This window comes from Schistocerca cancellata, chromosome 10 (assembly GCF_023864275.1).
Source record: "Schistocerca cancellata isolate TAMUIC-IGC-003103 chromosome 10, iqSchCanc2.1, whole genome shotgun sequence".
Classification (NCBI taxonomy): Eukaryota; Metazoa; Arthropoda; class Insecta; order Orthoptera; family Acrididae; genus Schistocerca; species Schistocerca cancellata.
In genome coordinates this window covers 145,117,296-145,144,739 of record NC_064635.1, presented here as the reverse complement: position 1 = coordinate 145,144,739, position 27,444 = coordinate 145,117,296, and positions in this window count along the sequence as shown.

The window sequence follows — 27,444 nt, the reverse complement described above, 5'->3', positions numbered from 1 at the left end:
CTAAGCCTCGTGACCTGACATTCACGATGGGGCACACGAATTGCTTACAGGCTCTCTGCCAACATTTCTACAAGACACTAATGCTGCCATCAGGAATTGTATCTCCATCAGGCGGGTACTGCGCTCTTACATATGCCTCGAGGGCATTGTTGGAGTCATTCCGCTAGTGTATATCTATGATTTGGCGCTGGCATTTGGTTGTGGTCACCCATGAAGCCTCTACTGGCAGTCCAAAAGCTTGTATCTGATGCACTGCTACCGTTATACTGTATCCCTCTCACGTTCTCACTGACGATAGGACTCAGAAACTGCTTTTCCATTACATACAAGAGGCTCTCGCCGACGTCTCTTCAAGACACTAATGCTGCCCTCAGGAACTGAATCTTCATCAAACTGGTGCTGCATTACCACATATGCCTCGAGGATATTATCAGAGTCATTCTACTAGTGTATATAATGATGACGGCGCTGACATTGGGCTACAGACACCACTTGGAACCTCTCCAGAATGTGCCGTAGCTTCTGACCGATGCACGTTTGCCGATTTACTGTAACCCACACACCGTCACATTGACGATGGGACACAGAAATTGCTTCGCCATTGCATACTAAAGGCTCTCTTCCGACGTCTCTCCTAGACACTAATGCTGCCTTCACATTGCACCTCCATCAGACAAGTGCTGCACTATTGCATAAGCCTCGAGGACATTGTCAGAGTAATTCTGCTAGTTTATATATATGATACTGGCGCTGGCATTAGGCAACGCTCACCGCTTGAAACCTCTCCTGGGTGTCCCGCAGCTTCTAAGCGATGCAACACTGCCCGTTTACTGAAGCCATCACACCCTCACATTGACGACGGGACACAGAAACTGCATAGTACAGGGTTTCCGCCGACGTCTCTACACGTCACTAATGCTGCCGTAGGGAATTTCATCTCTGGCAGACGGGAGCTGCACTATGGCGTATGCCTCAAGGACATTGTTGGAGTCATTCAACTAGTGTATATCTATGTCACTGGTACAGGCATGCTGCATGGAACCTCAGCTAGTAACTGATGTCCTGATGCCAGTTTATTGCAGCCCTCGCACTTTCACATTGACGATGGGACACAGAAATTGCTTCACCATTGCATACTACAGGGTCTCCGCCGACGTCTCTCCAAGAGACTAAAGCCATCCCCAGGAAGTGCTTCCCATTTGGTGGGTGCTGCACTATTCCACATGCCTTGAGGACGTTGTTGGAGACATTCTGCTGCAATATATCTGATGTGTTGGCAAATGTGCCAACACCTTGTAGATAGAGGAGGCCGAAATGCACGCTATCTAACGCAGACGGGCGTGAAGTCTGGAACAGGATACGTATGAATGCGCTAAAGAAAAGTACGTATCGTCTGTTTACTTAACTTTAATTCATCCTTGTGGTACATCGCTCTTGACTATACAAAGGAGACTCTCTCCAGATATGGTTAATGGCGCCTTGCTGGGTCGTAGCCATGGACTTAGCTGAAGGCTATTCTAACTGTCTCTCGGCAAATTAGAGAAAGGCTTCGTCAGTGTAGTCGTTAGCAAAGTCGTCGTACAACTGGGGACGAGTGCTTGTACGTCTTTCTAGACCTGCCGTGTGGTGGCGCTCGGTCTGCAAATACTGACAGTGGCGACACGCGGGTCCGACATGTACTAATGGACCGCGGCCGATTTAAAGCTACCACCTAGCAAGTGTGGTGTCTGGCGGTGACACCACAATATCTATGAGTGTTGTGCTGCCATTCTGGTACGGTTACCGCACGGAACCTCTCCTGGGTGTGCAGTAGCTCTAAATGATACACCGCTGCCCGTTTACTCTAACCCTCGCACATTCACATTGACAATGGGACACAGAGACTGCTTTGCCATTGCGTAGTACAGTGTCTCAGCTGACGTCTCTCGAAGACACTGGTGCTGCACACTGGAACTGCCTGTAAGTCACACGGGTGCTGCACTGTTGGATATACCTCGAGGACATAGTCGGTCCCATTCTCTGGGTGTATATTTATGATGCTGGCGCTGCAATTCGGCTACAGTCACCGCATGGAACCTCTCCTGGGAATCCAGTAGTTTTTTACCGATGCACCACTGCCACTTTACTGTAGCCCTTGCACTTTCACATTGACGATGAGACAGAAATTGCTTCGTAATTGCTTACTACAGGGTCTCCGCCGACGCCTCTCTAAGACACTAAAGCCGTCCTCAGGAATTCCTTCGCCATTAGGCTGGTGCTGCAATATTGCGTATGCCTCGAGGACGTTGTTGGAGTCATTCTGCTGGAGTATATCCATGACACTTGTGCTGACATTCTGCTACGTTCAACTTAGGATTCTCTTCTGGATGTCCAGTAGCTTGTAACCGATGCATCGTTGCTACACTCCTGGAAATTGAAATAAGTACACCGTGAATTCATTGTCCCAGGAAGGGGAAACTTTATTGACACATTCCTGGGGTCAGATACATCACATGATCACACTGACAGAACCACAGGCACATAGACACAGGCAACAGAGCATGCACAATGTCGGCACTAGTACAGTGTATATCCACCTTTCGCAGCAATGCAGGCTGCTATTCTCCCATGGAGACGATCGTAGAGATGCTGGATGTAGTCCTGCGGAACGGCTTGCCATGCCATTTCCACCTGGCGCCTCAGTTGGACCAGCGTTCGTGCTGGACGTGCAGACCGCGTGAGACGACGCTTCATCCAGTCCCAAACATGCTCAATGGGGGACAGATCCGGAGATCTTGCTGGCCAGGGTAGTTGACTTACACCTTCTAGAGCACGTTGGGTGGCACGGGATACATGCGGACGTGCATTGTCCTGTTGGAACAGCAAGTTCCCTTGCCGGTCTAGGAATGGTAGAACGATGGGTTCGATGACGGTTTGGATGTACCGTGCACTATTCAGTGTCCCCTCGACGATCACCAGTGGTGTACGGCCAGTGTAGGAGATCGCTCCCCACACCATGATGCCGGGTGTTGGCTCTGTGTGCCTCGGTCGTATGCAGTCCTGATTGTGGCACTCACCTGCACGGCGCAAAACACGCATACGACCATCATTGGCACCAAGGCAGAAGCGACTCTCATCGCTGAAGACGACACGTCTCCATTCGTCCCTCCATTCACGCCTGTCGCGACACCACTGGAGGCGGGCTGCACGATGTTGGGGCGTGAGCGGAAGACGGCCTAACGGTGTGCGGACCGTAGCCCAGCTTCATGGAGACGGTTGCGAATGGTCCTCGTCGATACCCCAGGAGCAACAGTGTCCCTAATTTGCTGGGAAGTGGCGGTGCGGTCCCCTACGGCACTGCGTAGGATCCTACGGTCTTGGCGTGCATCCGTGCGTCGCTGCGGTCCGGTCCCAGGTCGACGGGCACGTGCACCTTCCGCCGACCACTGGCGACAACATCGATGTACTGTGGAGACCTCACGCCCCACGTGTTGAGCAATTCGGCGGTACGTCCACCCGGCCTCCCGCATGCCCACTATACGCCCTCGCTCAAAGTCCGTCAACTGCACATACGGTTCACGTCCACGCTGTCCCGGCATGCTACCAGTGTTAAAGACTGCGATGGAGCTCCGTATGCCACGGCAAACTGGCTGACACTGACGGCGGCGGTGCACAAATGCTGCGCAGCTAGCGCCATTCGACGGCCAACATCGCGGTTCCTGGTGTGTCCGCTGTGCCGTGCGTGTGATCATTGCTTGTACAGCCCTCTCGCAGTGTCCGGAGCAAGTATGGTGGGTCTGACACACCGGTGTCAATGTGTTCTTTTTTCCATTTCCAGGAGTGTAGTTTACTGTAACCCTCGCACCTTCACATTGACAATGGGACACAGAAATCGCATCGCCTTTGCATACCACAGGTTCTCTGCCGACTTCAAGAGTCTAATAACGCTTTGAGGAATTGCCGCGCCAATAGACGGGAGCTGATCTATTGCATATGCCTCGAGGTTGTTGTTGGAGGCATTCTGCTGGGGTGTGTCTATGATACTGGCGCTGGCATTTGGCTTCGCTCACTACATGAAACGTCTCCTAGGAGTCACTTGCCTGTAACCGATACACTGCTGCTGGTCTACAGTAACCCACATTCTCATTGACGATGGGACACAGAAATGGTTTCGCCATTGCATACTACAGGCTCTCTGTCGACATCTCTCCAAGATACTAACGACGCTCTCAGGAATTGCCTCGCCATTAGGCTGGTGGTGCATTATTGCATATGCCTAGAGGACGTTGTTGGAGTCATTCTGCTGGAGTATATCTATGATACCTGAGCTGGTGTTCTGCTATGGTTACCTCACCTGGGTGTCCAGTAGCTTGTAACCAATGCATCGATGCCAGTTTACTGTACACCTCGCACGCTCACATTGACGATGGGACACAGAAATTTCGTCGCCATTGCATAGAACAGACTTTCTACCGACGTCTCTCCTAGACAGTAGTGGTGGCCTCAGGATCTGCATCTTCATCACACAGGTCCTGCGCTACTGCATATGCCTCGAGGACGTTGCTGGAGTCATTCGCGCTAGTGTTTACCTATGATACTGCTGTGGCCGCATGGAACCTGTTCTGGGATACCAGTTGCTTGTAACCTATGCACCGCTGCCGTTTTTCAGTAACTCTCGCGCCTTTACATTGAGGATGGGACACAGAAATTGATTCGCCATTGCATACTACAGGCTCGCTGCCGACGTCTCTCCACGACACTAATGCCGCGCTCAGGAATTGCTCGCCATTAGGGGGGTGCTTCGCTATTGCGTAAGCCTCGATGACATTGTAAGAGTTATTCAGCTAGTGTGTATCCATGATACTGGCGCGGCTACTTTCACCGCATGGCACCTCTCCTGCGTGTAAAATAGCTTCTAACTGATGCACCGCTGCCAGTTTACTGTAACCCACGAATCCACACACTGACGATGGGACACAGAGACTGCTTCGACATTGCATAGCACAGGCTGTCTATCGACGTTTCTCCAAGACAGTACTGCTTACCTCAGGAACTGAATCTCCATCAGAGGGTTACTGTGCTGCTGCAAATGCCTCGAAGACATTTTTGGGGTAATTCTGCTAGTGCATATCTAAGATACTTGCGCACGGGATTCGAGTATGGTCACCTCCTGGGACGTCTCTTGTTAGTCCAGTAGCTTGTATCCGATGCCTTGCAGCTGGATTACTATAACCCTCGGACCTTCACATTGACGATGGGAGGCAGAAATTGCTTCACCATTGCTCACTACAGACTCTCTACCTTTCTGTCTCTGAGACACTAATGCCCTGCTCAGTAATTGCCTCGCCATTATGCGGGTGCTGCACAAATGCATATTCCTCGACGACGTTGTCGAAGTCAATCTGCTAGTGTATATTTACACTACTAGCCATTAAAATTGCTACACCAAGAAGAAATGCAGAATGATAAACAGGTATTCATTGGACAAATATATTATACTAGAACTGACATGTGATTACATTTTCACTCAATTTGGGTGAATTGATCCTGAGAAACCGGTACCCAGAACAACCACCTCTGGCCGTAATAACGGCCTTGATACGCCTGGGCATTGAGTCAAACAGAGCTTGGATGGCGTGTGCAGGTACAGCTGCCCATGCAGCTTCAACACGATACCACAGTTCATCAAGAGTAGTGACTGGCGTATTGTGACGAGCCAGTTGCTCGGACACCATTGACCAGACGTTTTCAATTGGTGAGAGATCTGGAGAATGTGCTGGCCAGGGCAGCAGTCGAACATTTTCTGTATCCAGAAAGGCAGGTACAGGACCTGCAACGTGCGGTCGTGCATTATCCTGCTGAAATGTAGGATTTCGCAGGGATCGAATGAAGGGTAGAGCCACAGGTCGTAACACATCTGAAATGTAACGTCCACTGTTCAAAGTGCCGTCAATGCGAACAAGAGGTGACCGAGACGTGTAACCAATGGCACCCCATTCCATCACGCAGGGTGATACGCCAGTATGGCGATGACGAATACATGCTTCCAATGTGCGTTCATCGCGATGTCGTCAAACACGGATGCGACCATCATGATGCTGTAAACAGAAGATGGATTCATCCGAAAAAATGACGTTCTGACATTCGTGCACCGAGGTTCGTCGTTGAGTACACCATCGCAGGCGCTCCTGTCTGTGATGCAGCGTCAAGGGCAACCGCAGCCACGGTCTCCAAGCTGATAGTCCATGCTGCTGCAAACGACGTCGAACTGTTCGTGCAGATGGTTGTTGTCTTGCAAACGTCCCCATCTGTTGACTCAGGGATCGAGACGTGGCTGCACGATCCTTACAGCCATGCGGATAAGATAAGATACCTGTCATCTCGACTGCTAGTGATACGAGGCCGTTGGGATCCTGCACGGCGTTCCGTATTACCCTCCTGAACCCACCGATTCCATATTCTGCTAACAGTCATTGGATCTCGACCAACGCGAGCAGCAGTGGCACGATACGATAAACCGCAATCGCGATAGGCTACAATCTGACCTTTATCAAAGTCGGAAACGTGATGGTACGCATTTCTCCTTCTTACACGAGGCATCACAACAACGTTTCACCAGGCAACGCCGGTCAACTGCTGTTTGGGTACGAGAAATCGGTTGGAAACTTTCCTCATGTCAGCATGTTGTAGGTTTCGCCACCGGCGCCAACCTTGTGTGAATGCTCTGAGAAGCTAATCATTTGCATATCACAACATCTGCTTCCTGTCGGTTAAATTTAGCGTCTGTAGCACGTCATCTTCGTGGTGTAGCAATTTTAATGGCCAGTAGTGTATGATAGTTGCACTGGCATTCGGCTACGGGCACCTGTGGAACCTCTCCTGGGTGTCCCGTAGCTTCTAACCAATGCACCACTGCCAGTTTAGTGTAGCTGTCGCACCCTCACATTGACAATGGGACACAGAAATTGCTTCGCCATTGCATATAACAGACTCACTGCCGACGTCTCTTAAAGACACTAGTGCTGCCCTCAGGAACTGCACCTTCATCAGACGGGAGTTGTGACACTGATATGCCTCCAGGATATTGTTGGAGTTATTCTGCTATAGTATATCTATGATTTTGACGCTGATAGTCGGCTACCGTCACCGCATCGAACCTCTCCTGGGAGCCCAGTAGCTTGTAACCGATGCACTGCTGCTGGTTTACTGTACCACTCTTACCCTCACATTGACGATGGGACACAGAAATTGCTTCGCCCTTGCATATGCTTATAATCCCAGTGATTCAAAGATTTTCGAGTATGGTTTAATTTCAATAATATAAATGTGTCGTAAAGTCATGCAGGAGACAGGCGACAATTATTATAATAATCAGTAGTTATACATTTAGGATGCTGGGTCGCAATGGTGAAATTCAATCATCAGGCAAGGAATTACTTTATTTCTCACATGACGCACTTCAGAATTTATCCTTCATCAGATATCCAGGGGCGATTACAGGATGGAAATACGGCATTTCAAGTTGTATGTGAAACAAACATTCCCAGACTTACACTAGGCTGCGAACGTTCCTTTCAATACAACTTGAAACTCCTGATATACGTGGAGACTGCGAATGTTTGTTTCACATACAACTTGAAACGCCGTATCTACGTGCAGTATTCACTGCTGGATATATGATGGATAAATTCTAAAACACGACATATGAGCAATAAAGTCATCCCTTGCCTGATGTTTGACTTTTACCATTAAGACACAGTCAGCCTGAATTCAGAACTACTGACTGTTTTAATTTCAAGTTTGACCGCGGATAACAAATGATAATACTCGTAGAAATACACAGAAGGGAAAAGATCGGGACACCAAGGAGGAGCTGACCGACATAAACCAAAGTTGGTAGGCGTGTTTCTACATCTCAAAGATGACGTCTAATCCAATTTCACCGAGCATGGTGGCGCAGTGGTTAGCACACCGGACTCGCATTCGGGAAGACGACGGTTCAACCCCGCGTCCGGCCATCCTGATTTAGGATTTCCGTGATTTCCCTAAATCACTTCAGGCGAATGCCGGAATGGTTCCTTTGACAGGGCACGGCCGACTTCCTTTCCCATTTTTCCCTAATCCGATGGGACCGATGACCTCGCTGTTTGGTCCCTTCCCCCAAATCAGCATCAGGGTCTATTGAAATTTCGCTCCAGTCGCGACTATGAGAATTCAAATCAGGTTTGCTTTAAATACACGCTGTAATGGTCGTGAGCGTTAGTTACCTTTGAAATTGGACGTGGTGAGTTGATGTTAGTCAAAAATGCATTTAACTTGACAAACAAGCCATTATCAGCACCTCACTGAGTTTGAAAGAGGTCGTGTAATAGGGATGTTCCTCCTGAGATACTGCAGAAAGACTTGACAGGAATGCACTACTGTAAATGATTGCTGGCAGCGGTAGTCTCGGGAATGTACAGTCGCAAGAAGAGCTTGCTCCGGATGGCCACATGTCACTACCGAGAGCGGAGACCACCGTGTTTGGCGTATGGATCTGGCACATCGCACTGCACCTGCAGCAGCAATCTGAGCAGCAGTTGGCACCACCCTGACATAGCGAACTGTTACACATCGGTTATTTCAAGGATAGCTCTGAGCCAGACGCCCTTTAGCGTGCATTCCACTGACCTCAAACCACCGCCATTTGCGGCTTCAGTGGTGCCAAGCGAGAGGACTTTGGAGGACAGAGTGGAGGTGTTTCTTATTGAAAGCTGGTTCTGCTCGGTGCCAGTGATGGCCGTGTGTTGAACAGAAGGTGAGCTGAACGCCTGCAACGTACCTGCCAGTGCGCTAGACACACAGGACCTACACCTGCAGTTACGGTCTGGGGTGACATTTCGTATGACATCAGAAGCAGTCCGGTGGTTATCCCAAGCACCCTGGCTGCAAATTTCTACGTCAGTCCGGCGATTCGACCTGTTGTGCTGCAGTTCATGAACAGAACTGCAGGGGGTGTTTTCCAGCACGCTAACGCTCGTCCGCATGTCGCTACTGTAACCGAGCATGTCCTACACAGTGTTGACATGTTCTTTTGTCCTGCTCGATTGGCAGAACTGTCTCCAGTCGAACAAATATGAGACACCATCGGACGACAATTGCAGCGTCACCCACAAATAGCATTAACCGCCCCTTTAATGATCGACCAAGCGCAACAGGCATGGAACTCCATCCCACAAAATGACATACGACGCCCGCAAAGCACAATGCTTGCACGGTTGCATGCTTACGTTACACTGGTTTTTAATGAACCAGCATTTCATATTTTCAATGGTTTACATCGCGCTTACATTAACCTACGATCTTGCAATGTTAATCACTTAAATACACTCCTGGAAATTGAAATAAGAACACCGTGAATTCATTGTCCCAGGAAGGGGAAACTTTATTGACACATTCCTGGGGTCAGATACATCACATGATCACACTGACAGAACCACAGGCACATAGACACAGGCAACAGAGCATGCACAATGTCGGCACTAGTACAGTGTATATCCACCTTTCGCAGCAATGCAGGCTGCTATTCTCCCATGGAGACGATCGTAGAGATGCTGGATGTAGTCCTGTGGAACGGCTTGCCATGCCATTTCCACCTGGCGCCTCAGTTGGACCAGCGTTCGTGCTGGACGTGCAGACCGCGTGAGACGACGCTTCATCCAGTCCCAAACATGCTCAATGGGGGACAGATCCGGAGATCTTGCTGGCCAGGGTAGTTGACTTACACTTTCTAGAGCACGTTGGGTGGCACGGGATACATGCGGACGTGCATTGTCCTGTTGGAACAGCAAGTTCCCTTGCCGGTCTAGGAATGGTAGAACGATGGGTTCGATGACGGTTTGGATGTACCGTGCACTATTCAGTGTCCCCTCGACGATCACCAGTGGTGTACGGCCAGTGTAGGAGATCGCTCCCCACACCATGATGCCGGGTGTTGGCCCTGTGTGCCTCGGTCGTATGCAGTCCTGATTGTGGCGCTCACCTGCACGGCGCCAAACACGCATACGACCATCATTGGCACCAAGGCAGAAGCGACTCTCATCGCTGAAGACGACACGTCTCCATTCGTCCCTCCATTCACGCCTGTCGCGACACCACTGGAGGCGGGCTGCACGATGTTGGGGCGTGAGCGGAAGACGGCCTAACGGTGTGCGGGACCGTAGCCCAGCTTCATGGAGACGGTTGCGAATGGTCCTCGCCGATACCCCAGGAGCAACAGTGTCCCTAATTTGCTGGGAAGTGGCGGTGCGGTCCCCTACGGCACTGCGTAGGATCCTACGGTCTTGGCGTGCATCCGTGCGTCGCTGCGGTCCGGTCCCAGGTCGACGGGCACGTGCACCTTCCGCCGACCACTGGCGACAACATCGATGTACTGTGGAGACCTCACGCCCCACGTGTTGAGCAATTCGGCGGTACGTCCACCCGGCCTCCCGCATGCCCACTATACGCCCTCGCTCAAAGTCCGTCAACTGCACATACGGTTCACGTCCACGCTGTCGCGGCATGCTACCAGTGTTAAAGACTGCGATGGAGCTCCGTATGCCACGGCAAACTGGCTGACACTGACGGCGGCGGTGCACAAATGCTGCGCAGCTAGCGCCATTCGACGGCCAACACCGTGGTTCCTGGTGTGTCCGCTGTGCCGTGCGTGTGATCATTGCTTGTACAGCCCTCTCGCAGTGTCCGGAGCAAGTATGGTGGGTCTGACACACAGGTGTCAATGTGTTCTTTTTTCCATTTCCAGGAGTGTATGTTACCGAGACAACTATATTCCCGAAGTGTCGTCGCTCTACATTAATTATTTTTTATGTAATTTATTAATAATTTTTTATGTTGAAATTTTTACGTCGGTATATTTTTTTCGTGTGATATAAATACACGATATTTTCCTTTTGCTGTACTATGTAACCTTTCTTTTGCCAAGTTTCATGATGCTAGGCCAAGGAGAAGTATCCTATGGGTCTTGATGAATATTAAAATGTGTAAGACAAAAGACAATATCTTTTGACTGCATTGACTTGGAAGCCTAAGGCCCGTTGCACACTTACGCGGATGGTCCGCGCCCCGCGCTCCGCGCGCGGTTGCTGCTCACGTATGAGAATGGGGCACAGCACACAGTTAGGCGGACGGTGCGCAAGCGGCGGAGGCGTCCGCGCAGCCCTTGCGCGCCGCGGACCTTCCGCGTCAGTTGAATACACAGAAACAAGGTGGTGCGTGCACAGTCCTGCGGATACCGCGCGCGCGGTACATCTACATCTACATGATTACTCTGCAGTTCACATTTAAGTGCTTGGCAGAGGGTTCATCGAACCACAATCATACTATCTCCCTACCATTCCACTCCCGAACAGCGCGCGGGAAAAACGAACACCTAAACCTTTCTGTTCGAGCTCTGATTTCTGTTATTTTATTTTGATGATCATTCTTATCTGTGTAGGTTGGGCTCAACAAAATATTTTCGCATTCGGAAGAGAAAGTTGGTGACTGAAACTTCGTAAATAGATCTCGCCGCGACGAAAAACGTCTTTCCTTCAATGACTTCCATCCCAACTCGCGTATCATATCTGCCACACTCTCTCCCCTATTACGTGATAATACAAAACGAGTTGCCCTTTTTTGCGCCCTTTCGATGTCCTCCGTCAATCCCACCTGGTAGGGATCCCACACCGCGCAGCAATATTCTAACAGAGGACGAACGAGTGTAGTGTAAGCTGTCTCTTTAGTGGACTTGTTGCATCTTCTAAGTGTCCTGCCAATGAAACGCAACCTTCGGCTCGCCTTCCCCACAATATTATCTATGTGGTCTTTCCAACTGAAGTTGTTCGTAATTTTAACACCCAGGTACATAGTTGAATTGACAGCCTTGAGAATTGTACTATTTATCGAGTAATCGAATTCCAACGGATTTCTTTTGGAACTCATGTGGATCACCTCACACTTTTCGTTATTTAGCGTCAACTGCCAGCCGCCACACCGTACAGCAATCTTTTCTAAATCGCTTTGCAACTGATACTGGTCTTCGGATGACCTTACTAGACGGTAAATTACAGCATCATCTGCGAACAACCTAAGAGAACTGCTGAGATTGTCACCCAGGTCATTTATGTAGATCAGGAACAGCAGAGGTCCCAGGACGCTTCCCTGGGGAACACCTGATATCACTTCAGTTTTACTCGATGATTTGCCGTCTATTACTACGAACTGCGACCTTCCTGACAGGAAATCACGAATCCAGTCGCACAACTGAGACGATACCTCATAGGTCCGCAGCTTGATTAGAAGTCGCTTGTGAGCAACGGTGTCAAAAGCTTTCCGGAAATCTAGAAATACGGAATCAACTTGAGATCCCCTGTCGATAGCGGCCATTACTTCGTGCAAAGCAGAGTACCTCATCTCAGCCGTAGCATTCGACTAGTGTGGTAAATGTGGGTGTGATTTAAGAAGTTTCCAGAATGTCTTGTGAAATCGATACAGACATGTTAACTGCCGAAGTTGAAGGAAGGCCCCACGTATGAGATCCATTGCATGGGGACTACAAGAACCGTGAAATGCGATTGAAGGTGTGGCTAGACGCCTGTTCAAATATAATACTCGGCTTTGAAGGTCTGAACGAGGCAGATCAGAAAAAGTGTGGTAAGTAGACACATATTTTTCTTGTGTTTTTATTGTAGTTCTATACAAAATACAATGATTTACAATTATAGAATTATAGACATTCGCAAGTTCAGTTTATGCACAGTACAAACATTGATTATGTAGAAAAACTGTACACAACCGCAAATGTCTGTCATTGAGATAAGTGGCCTGTGTTCAGTGAATTTTTGATTCCTGCCAGGACACAGCTCCTCTACCGACAAAATATTCCGCAAATTTATCTCGTACACTATTACCCGATTTACTGACAGGTGTAGTTTCTGCCACATCTTCGAAGCCGGTAACATACAGGGTATCTTCAAAGTTGTATCCGTCTCTTACTCGAACAAAATTATGCAAAATGCAGCACGTTTTGACAATAGATACTGCTAGATCAAGATTGACAGGGCTGGTCCAAAACCCTCCACTTGTGGCTTAATATTGCGAAAGTACATTCAATAAACCTTCGGGCTCGGGTAATTCGGTAATTGAAAATCTTCTTTTTGTGAGTCATGTTTTTTCGCGCATACGGCCTTAACACATGTTGTGTTAATGCGTAGCCTTCGTCTGCCACAAGAACATATGGCACTGGAGAGTCGTGTGTACCTCCCAGTGGCTTTTGTGGGGGTAAAGCTAATTTTCCTTTTTCCATTTTCCTCCAAAAGACGCTGTTTTTAAAAATATTTGAATCACAGTTCCTTCCGTAACCTCCGGCATCAATGAACATGAAACAATAGTTAGCGTCACAGATGGCCATAAGAATAATGGAGAAATAATTCCTGTAATTGAGGAAAAGTGATCCACTTTTGATAGGTTTTACTAGACGAATATGTTTTCCATCCAGGACTCCGATGCAATGAGGAAAATTGGCGACATTTTGGAAACCATGGCTAATTTCGTTCCATTTGTCTGTTGAGCGCACAGGCATGCATTCTTCTCTTAACGTAGTCCAAATAGTGGCGCTCACCTGCCTTGTAATCTGTCCAGTTGTTAATGCACCCATTAAATAAGAGTAATGCAGATCTGTAAATGTGTTTCCCCTTCCAAGATACCTGTAACGTGTAAACCATATATTTGATACTTATGTACATTCACAGAGGAAAGTAGCTTTAATTCTAGGTATTAAGTCGGCTACGCTGATATAAAACCTTAGATGTATTCCTTCTTAAAATAATATATGTACGCTTCCTTAGTAATAAAAGATTTATCGGCCTTGTTATTTCAGTTGACAAGGTCCAGACGAGATGGAAAACTGCACGGGATGCCTATTTTAAAAGCCTCACTAGAATAAAGCAAATGAGGTCCGGATCAGCAGCAACTAAGAGACCAAAATACATCTACCATGAGCAGTTACACTATCTTGACCGTCCCCGAGATGCACCAACAGAGAGTAACTTTGACTCAGTATCGGTCGTGCAAGATAATCTGTATAACAACAATGCACTCGCAGAAAACAGTCGAGAACTCTGAAGAACAAACCGATGATGTCCGACTGAATGTCAACACCGAAAAACAATCCTTCAAGAGGAAGAGGCCTATCAAGAACACAACATTTGAAGATAATTTACTTACATTATTGAAAGATGGTAAGGAAAAGGAGGAAGACAACGACCGATCATTCTTTGTTTCGCTGTTGCCCTCTGTGAAGACATTAAATGTTGATCAGAAACTATTATTTCGCACTCAGTTACTTCAACTGCTTATGTCGATTAAGCAAACAAATCAGGCTAATTTAAACATACACCCCCCCCCCAGCTCCCATCAGCTCTTTCCGCTATCCACCGACCCCTTTTACCTACGCCCCACCTTCAATATCCCAACAGCATCCTAACCAATCAATGCAGTACCGCGAGGATCACCTTGGGAGATGTTATAAAAATTATTGGAATTCAGTAGTAATACAATACAAATGTAAAATTGTCTATTGCCTAACGAATGTAATACATAGTTGCAGCAAAGCTTTGAATGATGAAATATATTATTAAAATTAATCGTCATCCGTATACATATTCATATTCTTACCGTAAGGTTGCTGCTACTCGTTCTGTCGGAGTAATAGGTATCCTTCTGAGACTTTCAAGTGTCAGGTTGTCTTGTATTTTGCCGACAAGCTCGTCAAAGCAACGAATAGACATACAAAAATAAGTATTAAATTTGTCTTCGTCTTTGCGCAATTCGGAATACAATGTGACGAACGCTCCTTTCGTACATCTTTGTTCCACCGTAGGATGCACCCAAAACCGTGTCTCGCGCGTGGAATTTCTCTTTTTGCATATCATATAGGCTGAAATGACTTTTACTTGCAGCGAGCTCATCTCTATACATCCGATCAAACAGAACGATGTGCTACACCACAGATGAGATCCAGCACAGTGCAGGGAAGACGAGACCGCGTTCACTCGACTGCACACAACCGCGAGCATCCGCCCGACAGCGTGAACCATGACTCGGGTCCGCCAACCGCAACAGGCTTAAATCTTTTGCACCGCCAAGGGACCATAAATGACATAAATTTCTGCTTGATACGACTAATCATTCCTCAGAATAAGGGCTTTAACAGTCGGACAGACAGGCAGACAGACAACAAAGCGACTCTATAAGGGTTCCGTATTTACCGACTGAGGTATGAAATCCTAAAAAGGAAGGAAGAACAGTTTTACGTCCCGTCGACAGCGAAGCCATTGGAGACGGAGCAGAAGCTCGGATTACGAAAGACTGAGGAAGGAAATTGTCTGTGCTTTTCAAAGGAACCACACCGGCATTTGTCTGGAGCGGTTGAAGGTAAGCAGAGAAAACCTGAATCAGGATGCCCGGACACTGATTTGAACCATCGGTCTCCCGAATGCCAGCCCAGCGTGCTAGACTGCACCATCTTTCTCAAATAAAGCCATTCTCAGCTGTACATGTAATTGCTTACTTGTAATCTCGATCAACAATGGAGTATTTCCGAAATGCTCCGTGAACTCAAATGGGAATCCCTGGAAGGAAGCAGACGTTCTTTTCGCGAAACTCTGTTGGGCAAAGTTTAGAGAACCACCACTTGCGACACAATGCAGAACGAGTCTACTGCCAGCAGTACACACCTGACATAAGGATTGCGAAGACAAGATGAGAAATCAGGACACATATGGAAGCATATAGATAGTCGTTTTTCTCCTGCTCCATTTGCGAGTGGAAGAGGAAGGAAATGATAGTTTTTCAAGGTGTAGTCCGCCGTATACTGTATGATGGCTTTCGGAGTTTGTATGTATTTAGATATAAATATCGATTTACTATCGATATTAAATCACGTAAAATGGACCGACAGGAGGCATTCACTAGTACACCAAAACTTACTGTACCAAAGGAAAAAAGTTCCTATCGAAGCACAAAAAATGTAACTATGTTCCTGTTTATTTAAAAGACTTCGACTGAAAGGTGGTTTCCAGCTGCCTCAATCTACCTTACCCAGCACTTATGGCAATTTCCCCAAAAATATTGGCTTGAGAACATATTAGCGATTTTTTAAAAGTACAACTCCTCTGAAACTCCCACTAGCTTACCTAACTGTGACTCATTCACAACAACCAGTCCATAGCTGTTAAGTCCCTCATACTCATCCACTCCCAGTTGCCCTTTCTGACTCACTTATTCAGCCCATCTGACTGTCACTACCTCTTTGTGTCTCTCTGTCATTGTCTCCTGTGTCACACCCACAGTCTCCTTCGTTCAACTATTGCAGTATCTTCTCTCTGTCACTGTCTCCCTCTTGCTCTCTCTCATACTGCTAATATATCATTCCTTGCTTCCTACTGCTTCTGTCTGTACTCACTGTCACTATCACTCCCTTCCTCGTTTTTGTCAGAGACTCTGTCTCTCATTATCTCTGGCTCTCACTCACTTCCACTTTCTCTTACTCTTCAATCTCCCCCCTTCCCCCCTCCCCCCCCCCCCCCCACACACTGTCACTGTCTCATTCACTCTTTTCCTAGCACTGTTTTGTCACTGTCCACTTACTATGTCCCACTGCCACTGTGTTACTGTTTTTCTCGCACACTGCCATTATGTGCTTTGTTCTTCGCTATTTCTACACTTTTCCGTCTCTTTGCAACTGCCACTGCTTCTCTCTCAGTGTAAAAGAGTGCAAATATGTTTGCATGCCAAAAGTTTTGAGATAATTGTTAAAAGTTCTTAGGAAGATAGAATGAGGAAACTGGTTCACCACTTTTCAATCGATGTCTTCTAAATAAATAGGAACATCGTGGCATTTTTTGTGCACTGATAGGAGCATTTTTCTGGTCATTCCCACCTTTTCCTTGCTGCAGCAGGGGACGTAACTCATGTGAAATGAAATCTATTGGTCAATAAAACTTAAACAGGTTACTTATGTGAAATTAAAACAACGCAGAATTAATTATATTTCCAAATCAAATTTCCAGGATGCCGATCAAGAATCCAATTTCACAGTTAAAATTTTCAAATCTAACCTGACTGAGAAGTGGGTCCTAAAAAATCACATTAGCCTATACCAAAAAAGCTATATTTTCAGGTTGCAATATAGAATATAATTGAGAATTTCCCCCAGAGAAAAAATTTCATTTGACTATTTTGGAAAAACATTCTCATTTAAAAATTTTTAAATTTAATAAATTTAATTCTTTATAAATAAGAACAAAAAATCTCATTTTCCTATATATAAAAAAACTAATTTTTATTTTCTGATTAAAATTTACAAATATAATAAATTTTATTGTTTATAAATAAGGACATCAAAGAATGAGATTTCCACTCTGCAGTGGAGTGTGCACTGATATGAAACTTCCTGGCAGATTAAAACTGTGTGCCAGACCAAGACTCCAATTCAGGACCTTTGCCTTTTGCAGGCAAGTGTTCTACCACTTGCCCACAAAAGGCAAGGATCCTGAGTTGAAGTCTTGATCTGGCACACAGTTTTAATCTGCCAGGAAGTTTCAAGTACCATCAATCCTAAAATCTCAAAAGCTACATTTAACCAAATACGATGAAAGTAAAAATAATCAATTCTCCTTCTCTACAAATACAATGGAAAAAATGGCTAACAAAGCTGAGCTATTTTAGAGCTAGAAAATTATTGCCAAGAAAAGATTGGGTTGAGTTATGAAGATTTACAAAATTATTAGAAAGAAAATGGTTACTGAAATGTAACTTGAAAAGATCTGTTTCAATTTATTTATTATTTTAATAGGAAACAAATGAATAATGAAATGAAGAAGACAGAACTAGAATCTAAAACTTTAAAAGAACTTCAATCAATTGCTAAAACATTATAAAAATCTTCGATTAGAATTAGATAAAGTTTCGAAAAGGACAAAATTAATTTTACTGTTCAGTTTAAACATATTTCAAAATTTGAAAGGAGATCTAATAATTGATTAAAGTTTACCCATATCAAGGCACTGAAGAGGAAAAAATTATGTATCTTCTTTATGATACACAAAATAAACATATAAACCTTGTTAATTTTCTTTCAATTTGAAATGAAAATAGTTCACATCATTGTTGGAAAAAATTATCTGAATTAATTAGTAAATAAACAAGTAAACATAATGGAAAAATTTATCTTTGTGAAATCTATAAGATATTTTGATTCACAAGCAAACATATGCAATTATGAAACCGATTGTAAAGAACACAAAGAAGTAAAAACAGATATTCCTTTTAAAGGTAAAAAAATCGAATTTAAAAATTATAATCATTCAATAACAGTTCCTTTTGTAATTTATATAGATTTCGAATGTTTATTAAAAGGTATTCAAACTTGCCAAACAAATCCTGAAAAATCATATATTAACAAATAAAATAGATACCAATTTCGTTCAGTTATGTTAAATATTCTAATGGAGATTATAAAAATCCTGCTACTTACACAGGTAAAGATGCAGCACAAAAATCTATTGAAATGCAAAAAGAAGAATTGAGAGTAATTGCTACAATATATAAACTAAATGTTCCAATGAAATAGACTAAGGAAGGAGTAATGAATTAAAAAATTTAGAAGTCTGTCAAACTTATGAAAAAGAATTTACTTTTGGTGAGTAGAAAGTAAGCGATCATTGCCATTTAACAGGAAAATATAGAGGATTGCACATGAAGATAACAATTTTAATTACTATAATCCTAAATTTATTACAGTTTATATTTTTAATTTAACAAATTACAATATTCATCTGTTTATTAAAGAATTAGCAGTTGACAATAGAGATATTGATGCATTTCCAAATAGTGAAGAAAAATGAATTTCTTTTAGGAACATGCTGAAGACAGATTAACTTAAGATTATTAGATACATTTAAATTTATGGCCTCAAGTTCTGATAAATTATCTCCTAATATTATAAAAGAGTAACAGCAAAATATTTTGAAGGTGAAAATTAGATTTAATTATTAAAAAAGGAATTCATTCTTAAAAACATACATATTCTCAAATAATTACAAAAAGTAACTTACCGAAAAAAATTTCATTCAAGACTTAATAAAGTTAATATTTCAGATGAATATTATGAAACACCAAAAACAAAATTCAATATTAAAAATTTCGATTAATACTCATAATTTAATTTTAGTAAATATCATCGAAAATTTTAGAGATACATTTATTAAATCTTAAAACTCGATCCATCTTGGTATTTTACAGCTCCAGGAATATCTTGGGATTCTATGTTACAAATGAGAAAAATTCAAATAGATTTATTAGACGATTATGATATGTTTTTCTTTCTTGACATAGAATTTCGAGGTGGTATTTCTCAAGTATTAACCTATATGCTACATCAGACAATATATATATCAAAAATTTTGAGCTAGAGCAGCAATCAAGCTATATTGGATATTTAGAAGCAAATAATTTATGTGATTTGGCAATATCTCAGTTTACTCCATTTAAAGATTTTAGTTGGTTAGAACCGAAATATTTTCATTCTGAAAAAATACTTAAAGTGTCAGATGTTAGCAAATATGGTTATATTTTAGAATTTTTTATATTTTATTTATATTTTATTATTTTAGAATAATTACATGAATTAGATAATGATTACCCATTAGAACCAGAAAGAGGAAATAAATTTTAGCAACATTAACCAAAAGAGAAAAATACGTTTTACATTACAGAAATCTTAAACAATGTATAAATCTTGGATTAAAATTAACGATTATTCATTGAATCTTAACCATTTGAACAATCAGATGGGGCTAAAAAATACATTGCAGAGTAAAATGCAGCTAACGATTCTGAAAAAGGTTTCTAAAAGTTAATGAATAATTCGGTATTTGGAAAAACAACAGAAAATATTAGAAATTGACGAAATATTAAAATATTTACAAAGCCAAAAAATAATACAATTATATTTATAAAACCAAATTATGAATATACTACAACATTTTCAAAAATATTTAATGTCAGTAGATATTCGGAAATAGATATAATATTCAATAAACAAATTTATACTGAAATGAGTATTCTAGATATTTCAAAAAAGTGGACAATTTTAAATAAAATTTTATAAAACCAAAATCTGATGTAGATATTGATTTACATTGTATGGATTCTGATTCTTTTATCTATGATATAAGAACTCTAGATTTTTAAAAAGATGTGAAATCACTGTTACCAAATTTGACACAAGTGATAATTCAAAAGATAATATTTATGGAAACAAGTAACTTTCAGGAAAAATGAAAGACGAAAATTATGGAAAAACTATGTTTGAGCACACTAGTTTAATATCAAAAACGTATGCTTATAAATTTGGCAATGAAGAAAGAAAAAATATAAAGGAGCTAAGAACACTGTTGTAAAAAATGAAATTAAATTTAATGATTACAAAAATTGTTTAGTTAACAAAATAAAACAATATAAAAATGAATTTCATTATGTCATTGAAACATGAATTGTATACTGTTGAATTTAATAATATTGTTTTAACTGCTAATGATAATAAGCATGTTAAATTACAAGATAGATTTAATACACTACCAAATGCTCATGATAAATTAAACCCAAATACAATAATATATTATGACAATGATGTTTTAAGAAACACAACAAGTTGTATTGAGGGTTAAAAAATTAATCAGTTTTTAATAAATTTCTATACTATTGTAATTTTTAAAGTTCCCTAATTACATTTTCCAAACAAATTTTTCACAATCCCATATGACATTTTGAGAATATCTTTCTTTATGTTTTTGATCATTTAAACCTATTCTCTAATTTTTTGATTGATCACAGTTATGAACATTTTAAGAAGAATTTTTAATTTCCTTTTTACAATTTTCACAAGTAAATGTGCAAATTTATTTTCATTATATTCTAATTTTCCTTTTTTATACAGTCAATACAAACCATTTTTGAAGATGCAGACTGTTTTGCTATTTTAATTTCTTTATGAATTTTTTTTCTTAATGCACAATGGACAAATCAATTTTCACTTTCCATTTAAAAATAAAAAATTATTGGAATCAAAAATAATTTTTTTTATATATAACAATGTTACTTGTAGATCTAAAAAATAACAAACATCTATATAACAACATCAAACAAGTTTCACCTAGAGATTGATAATGAAAATAATCTTGGGTTTATGGCTAAAGATGTTTGTATTACTCTTGAATATGAAAAAACCTAGAGATGAAACTAATAACCATATAAATAAAAATAAATACAGTCATTTGAAAAATTAAATAGCCATATTTCATGGACCTTACAAAATCTACATCCAGATACTAAGTTTATTAACGAACCAGGCTTGCATTTTTTAATATCAAAATCAATAATGAAAGAAGCTGAACAATTTTAAGATTGGGTATTATAAATAGATTTAATATCGATTTGGAAACATTGTGATTTTAAAAAAAGACTAATGTAGAACAAACATATAAAATATCTGAAAGGTCTAAATAAAATTGAGGATAATTATACAAAAATAACAATATGATAGAACTGTAGAAATTTTAGATTACAGAAATCAGCAAATAAATAGTTTGTTACCACATGTTGTACGTTAATTTTGTGATCGCAGTTTAAGACCAGCTATTGTTCTTTTAAGACTACATTTAATTATGAAAATTGTGTTATTTGAACACAGTTTAAAAAAGCACAAAATCAAATAGATATGATCAGAAATAGACTTCCACATTGAGAAGAACATCTAATAATTAATTATGTACCAAACTAATTAAATTTATATCACTGAATGAAAGAAACCTTAAGAAATAACTGTCATCGAAAAGATTTCAAAACTTGGATAATTAATCACAAAAACAACTGTATGAAAATATAACCAATCAAGCGACTGCTTAAGCAGTCTTTAGACCTTGTCTAGCAATCATGTCTTAGAAAATAAAAATTAAATTTTCAAGTACTTCTTTCATGATTTAATTTTAAATAACACTGATAAAGATTTTTATGTACATCTAATACTCAAAATGAATGAAAACCATCTAATTATATTAATACAAATTTAACATGTTCAAATAATTCTGACCTTAAATCATTTCTGTTAATCTTTATTTGAATATTAGGATACTCTTATTCTTCTTTAATGAAAGTATAAGCATAATGTTATTTATATTCAGTACCAAACGTGTGTGAATTTTCAGTTACTAACTCCATTTATATATAGATTCTTATATTAAAATTTTAAAAAATTGCATTAGTTTTATTTACCCAACTATTGTGTGAATTATCAAATCCTAACCATGAAATATATTCTTTTACCTTTGTAATTTAATACTTTTTCAACAAGATAATTATCAGGAAAATTCTTTTTCAGTAGTTCTTGTTCATAAAAATTCCCTTTTTGTTGGTTCACAATTTAAATCTTACTATTTATATATGATTGAATTATAATGAATAATATCTTCAATTTCAAACATTTATGTTGACCAATTGCCAGTACATTGTTTTCAGAATTCCATTTAATCTACTTATTCTTACTTTATCACTAATTTTATTTTTAGCTTTGGTATCTAACAAATTTGTTACATAAAGTTTTCTGTAACAATTTCAATTTTTGGTTTACAAATTTCAGCTTAATTTTTATTGTTTGTATTCATCAGTTAATTTCAAAACTAAGTCAACTCATTTATACTTTCCTCTAAGAGCAAATTTTTTCCACATCTTTTCTCTTAATGTTCTATTAAATTACGCAAGAACTAAAAAATAAATAATGATTGAAGTTAGTTTTTTTTCATTATTTCTTGTCATTATTCATTATAAAATTTTTTACCCCATCTGCTTTTAAATTTTTTTTATTTTTCTCGACTCAAATATATTTACAAAAATGAACTACATTCATACTTTCTTTTATCTTTAACTGGAATAGCCCAAGCAAGAAAAAACATCTATAACTGTTAATAAATACTTATATCATTTTTTTTAAAATTCCTTGATTCATTTATTTCCTGGGCCCATTTCGTCTAAATTAGCTTCTCATAAATCATTTATTTCCAATGAAATTACATTTTCCTTTTAAATTTTTTGTCAGTGGTTGATAATCTTTTCACATGTACTGAATCTATTATCTAGAAAATTTATTAACGAATGTACTATTTGCACTTTTACATACTGCACAAAAGACCTTGAGATCTTTGTCTTCCAGTTTTAGTTGTTAATCTATGAGAATTTTGTGTGTCAGTAAAATTTTTACATTTCAAACAGTAGATGTGATCATGATTCTCTATTTATATAGACTAAAAAATAATTAAATTATTTCAACAAATATAATTCACTTTCTATCAAGTGGAACAGTTTTAACAGAATCTTTTAATCTGACAGGTAGAAAAGTTGATTTGTGCTCTATTTAGATTGACTGGATGACAGGATTTTGTACAGTTTGTCAAAAACACTCATTGAAAGATCGAAATCATTCAATGTTAAATCTCTGCTTATGTTTTCACCACCAAGAACAATTTTTTTAAGAATAAAATCATATTAATAGAAACTGTGCATTTTTTGTTTGCCGTCAGTCATAAAGGTAAATTCAATATTTTGTTTATCATACACTGTATCATTAAGTTTTCTTGACATGGTTAAGTATGGAGTTGAATCTATTTCTGAAATAACTTCTTCAATTTCTTTTTTTGTAATGTATTTTGTTACATTAGCTTTAGTGACAATTATTCAAATGTGTTAAAATACTTGTGTATTCAGGGTTTATTATTGCTTTAATAACTTATTCAGTAAATATATATTCACTGCATCGTTTTTACACCTATTCGAGCATTTACATTCGTATACTTCTACCTTTAAAAGCAACATAACGTCTAGTTAATTTGAAAATGGCATTTAATTCTTTTTGATATTGGTTAATTACATTAATTGTTTCTCAGTCTACTGGTGATGAATACTTTGATTTTTGATTGAACATCTTCAAATTTTGAGAGAGTGGTGAAGAACTGCCCTTCCTCTTTAAGTTTTGGTTCTAATAAATGAAAATCTATTATTTCTTCTAAATCTTTATTGAGTTTAGCGTATAACTTATTTCCAAAAAAGGTCCATTTATGAAATTTAAAATATGATTAAACTTTTAATTCACACATAGGAGTTTTCAAACAAACAGACTCAAATGCCTACAAATTACTTTTTAGATGTTATGTATTCTTTCGATATTGTAGTATAGGTTATTTTTACCGAGGTAGTTAGCTATTTGTTTAGGTGTATTTCCTCCATATGAATCATAAACAAATTTCAATTTTTTTTATTTTTAATAACAAATCTAATGTGTACCAATGTGATCAGATGACTCTAAATTTGCTATTCAAAATCCTGAATTTTTCGGTTCATTAGGTAATTCGTCAGTCGTAACACGCCACGAAAATATTTGATTTTTAATTCATTAACTAATTCTCCTATCTGAAAATTAGATGAAGGATTAGTAACTGTTTTGATTATCTCCTTGAAATTTTTTCTTCTAGATCCAGTGCCAGCTTTCTTTTCCATTGCTAAATTATGTCTTTTTTGTCCTTTAAATTCTTTATCAGCTGTTTTCTAATTTATAACTGCAATAGCAGTTGCTGCTAAACCACCAGCTATTGAACCAATAGCAGTTAAACATCGTAAAGCTACCAATAGTAATGGCAAAAATCCACCTTCATGTTTTGTTTCTTTTTCATAAGATGCTAAACAAAATTTTCACAACAGGAAAACTAAATGTTGCAATAAATTGTTTGTCTGCCTTTGTTTTTTGAGAATCAGTGAAAAATGGTTCAGAACTATGTAATTGCTTATTATTCGGTTTAAGTTTAATTGATTTTTGTTTAATTTAGCCACTATGAAAAAAAGTATAATTCATTAAAATATTATTCATTTAAATAAATTAAAAATAATCCTCATCCATTTTCATCCACACCTAATCCCACACTTAATTTTCGTTTTCCATATATTATTCCTCTAACTGTACAACTTGCAGTAGAGCTTCTGAGCGGTTTGGAAAGTGGGAGATGAGGTACTGGCGAAATGAAAACTGTGAGGATGGGTGTTGAGTAATGTTTGGGAAGCACAGATGGTAGAGCAATTGCCTGCAAAAGATGCAGATGCAGAGTGTGAGACACAGTCTGGCACAAAGTTTTAATCTACTAGGAAGTTTCGATCTTCATTTTATTTATTTATTCCTGGATCACCACATACAAGTCTTTCTTCTAGTTTAGTAAAAGGCCTGCAGTATGAATATCCTGGTAGATGAATCTCTGGCACTGGTAAATTATATAAATTCCAATTTACTATAACTTTACTGTGTTTTTCACTTTTCCAAAACGTCTGTCGTAAAATATTGAAAAGTCCAGTTAACTAAGGAATTCCTTTTGGATTATTAGAATCACTAATTTTATACATTAACACTACAATTATTCCACCTTTTCATGGTGATAATTTTTATTTCCACCTAGTTCCTTCACAAGGATTACTGCTAATCTATCAATTAATTGATAAACATTATTCAATTGTTTTTTCTGAATTATTTTTACTAAATACTCACCAATATTTTCTAATGAATCAACAAGGATTCATTCTGAAAGGCTAAGAAAAAACTGTGTTTCCTTTTCGTGATTAAATTTCGATTATTTTCATTATAGTCCAAAATAATTCTGTAAATCAAGACAATCAAATTTTGTTTGTAAATCATCCATAGCTATTTTTTTCTGTTAAAAGAGTTATTAATCCATCTGGTTCCATTTGTTCCTTCATTTTCTCTTTCACCAATTTTTAATATGTCAGCATTGAATTCTACTGGTAATTTACCAATATAATTCATAGTACCAATAAGTCTTAGTAAAAAAATAGTATCTTCATTATGATTGACAAATCCTAACATACTTTCACTTATATTTATCTTTAAAAAGCTTTACCTTTTAATAATGTTCTTTCTTTTTCATAATTCGATAACAAATATTTACTTCTGATTCACTTAATATATAATCTCTTTTAAGAATCATTTTGTTTAATTGTTGCAATATCATTAAATTCGTCTATATAATGTAGATTATACGAAACCATTTGTTTTTCAACTTCGCTATTTCTTACAATTGCTTTCAAAACGCTATCACCTAATTCTTTGATTCCTTAGTTAACTTTTCAGTAGCATCAAAAACTGGATGGTCTTTTTTCTTTAATTTTTTCATATTTTGTCCTTGGTTGTTCTTTGTATTTTGCATACTCTTCTTTTAATTGTTTCTTGCTTTTCTATTTCGTATCCCATTTTTAACAATTACCTGATTGTATTTTTCAAACATTTAATAAGGATAAAAAACATGATAATCTTTTTTATTTCACATTTAACTTTTATGTTCAACATTTATGTTAAATGTTTATGTTCAATGTTTAAAAAATTCTTAATTATTTTCTCTATAATTACCATTATTAATGTTTCTTGTCATATCTACTGTAATAAATCCAAATTCATCTTTATTCCAACATTTTCTACATATATGTAAAAACAGTAACTGTTCTCGAAAGAACAGAATGCTGTTGATGACCGTGCAGCTTTTCACTGGAATAAATGATGACTAACTGAAAACCCTCAGCTGCCAACAGGTGTTGTTGATATACCTCACGGGAAGTGCGCAAGGGATAAGTCCCTGCAGTCGCGCTATTCATCTGTGTCCTTGGTGGCTCAGATGTATAGAGTGTCTGCCATGTAAGCAGGAGATCCCGGGTTAGAGTTCCAGCCGGGGTACACATTTTCAACTGTCCTCATCGAGGTATATCAACAACACCTGTCGGCATCTGAGGGTTTTCAGTTAGTCATCATTTATTTTCTACATATTTCCTTAAATTTATCAAACTTTAAATCACTGCCAACAACTTCATGATAAATAAGATCTAAATTTGTATCATCTTGCCTAAAAGTATTTTAAAAAACTTAAATTATGTCTAACTAATGTTTTTGGTATTTCTGAATAAGTGAGATAAGTAAAAACAATCTGTTCCTTTATGTCTAACTCTAGTAAAACATTCTACAACTATATGTTGATTCTCAAGTATGAAGTAATCTAAATCTGCTACTTAATTATCTTCACATTATCTAATGGACTAATTTCATAATTATATCATAAAATTACTAATTTTTCATTAATTTTGTATCTTTTTATAATTTGTTGATGTTTTGGTTGATGTAAACTTTTAAAATAAGTGTACAAATGATTAATTTTTTTCGAATTTAACCATCCTGGAGGTAGGATATAATTATCAATCATTAATGCTGTTTCCAGAATGAGATTTTCACTCTGCAGCGGAGTGTGCGCTGATATGAAACTTCCTGGCAGATTAAAACTGTGTGCCCGA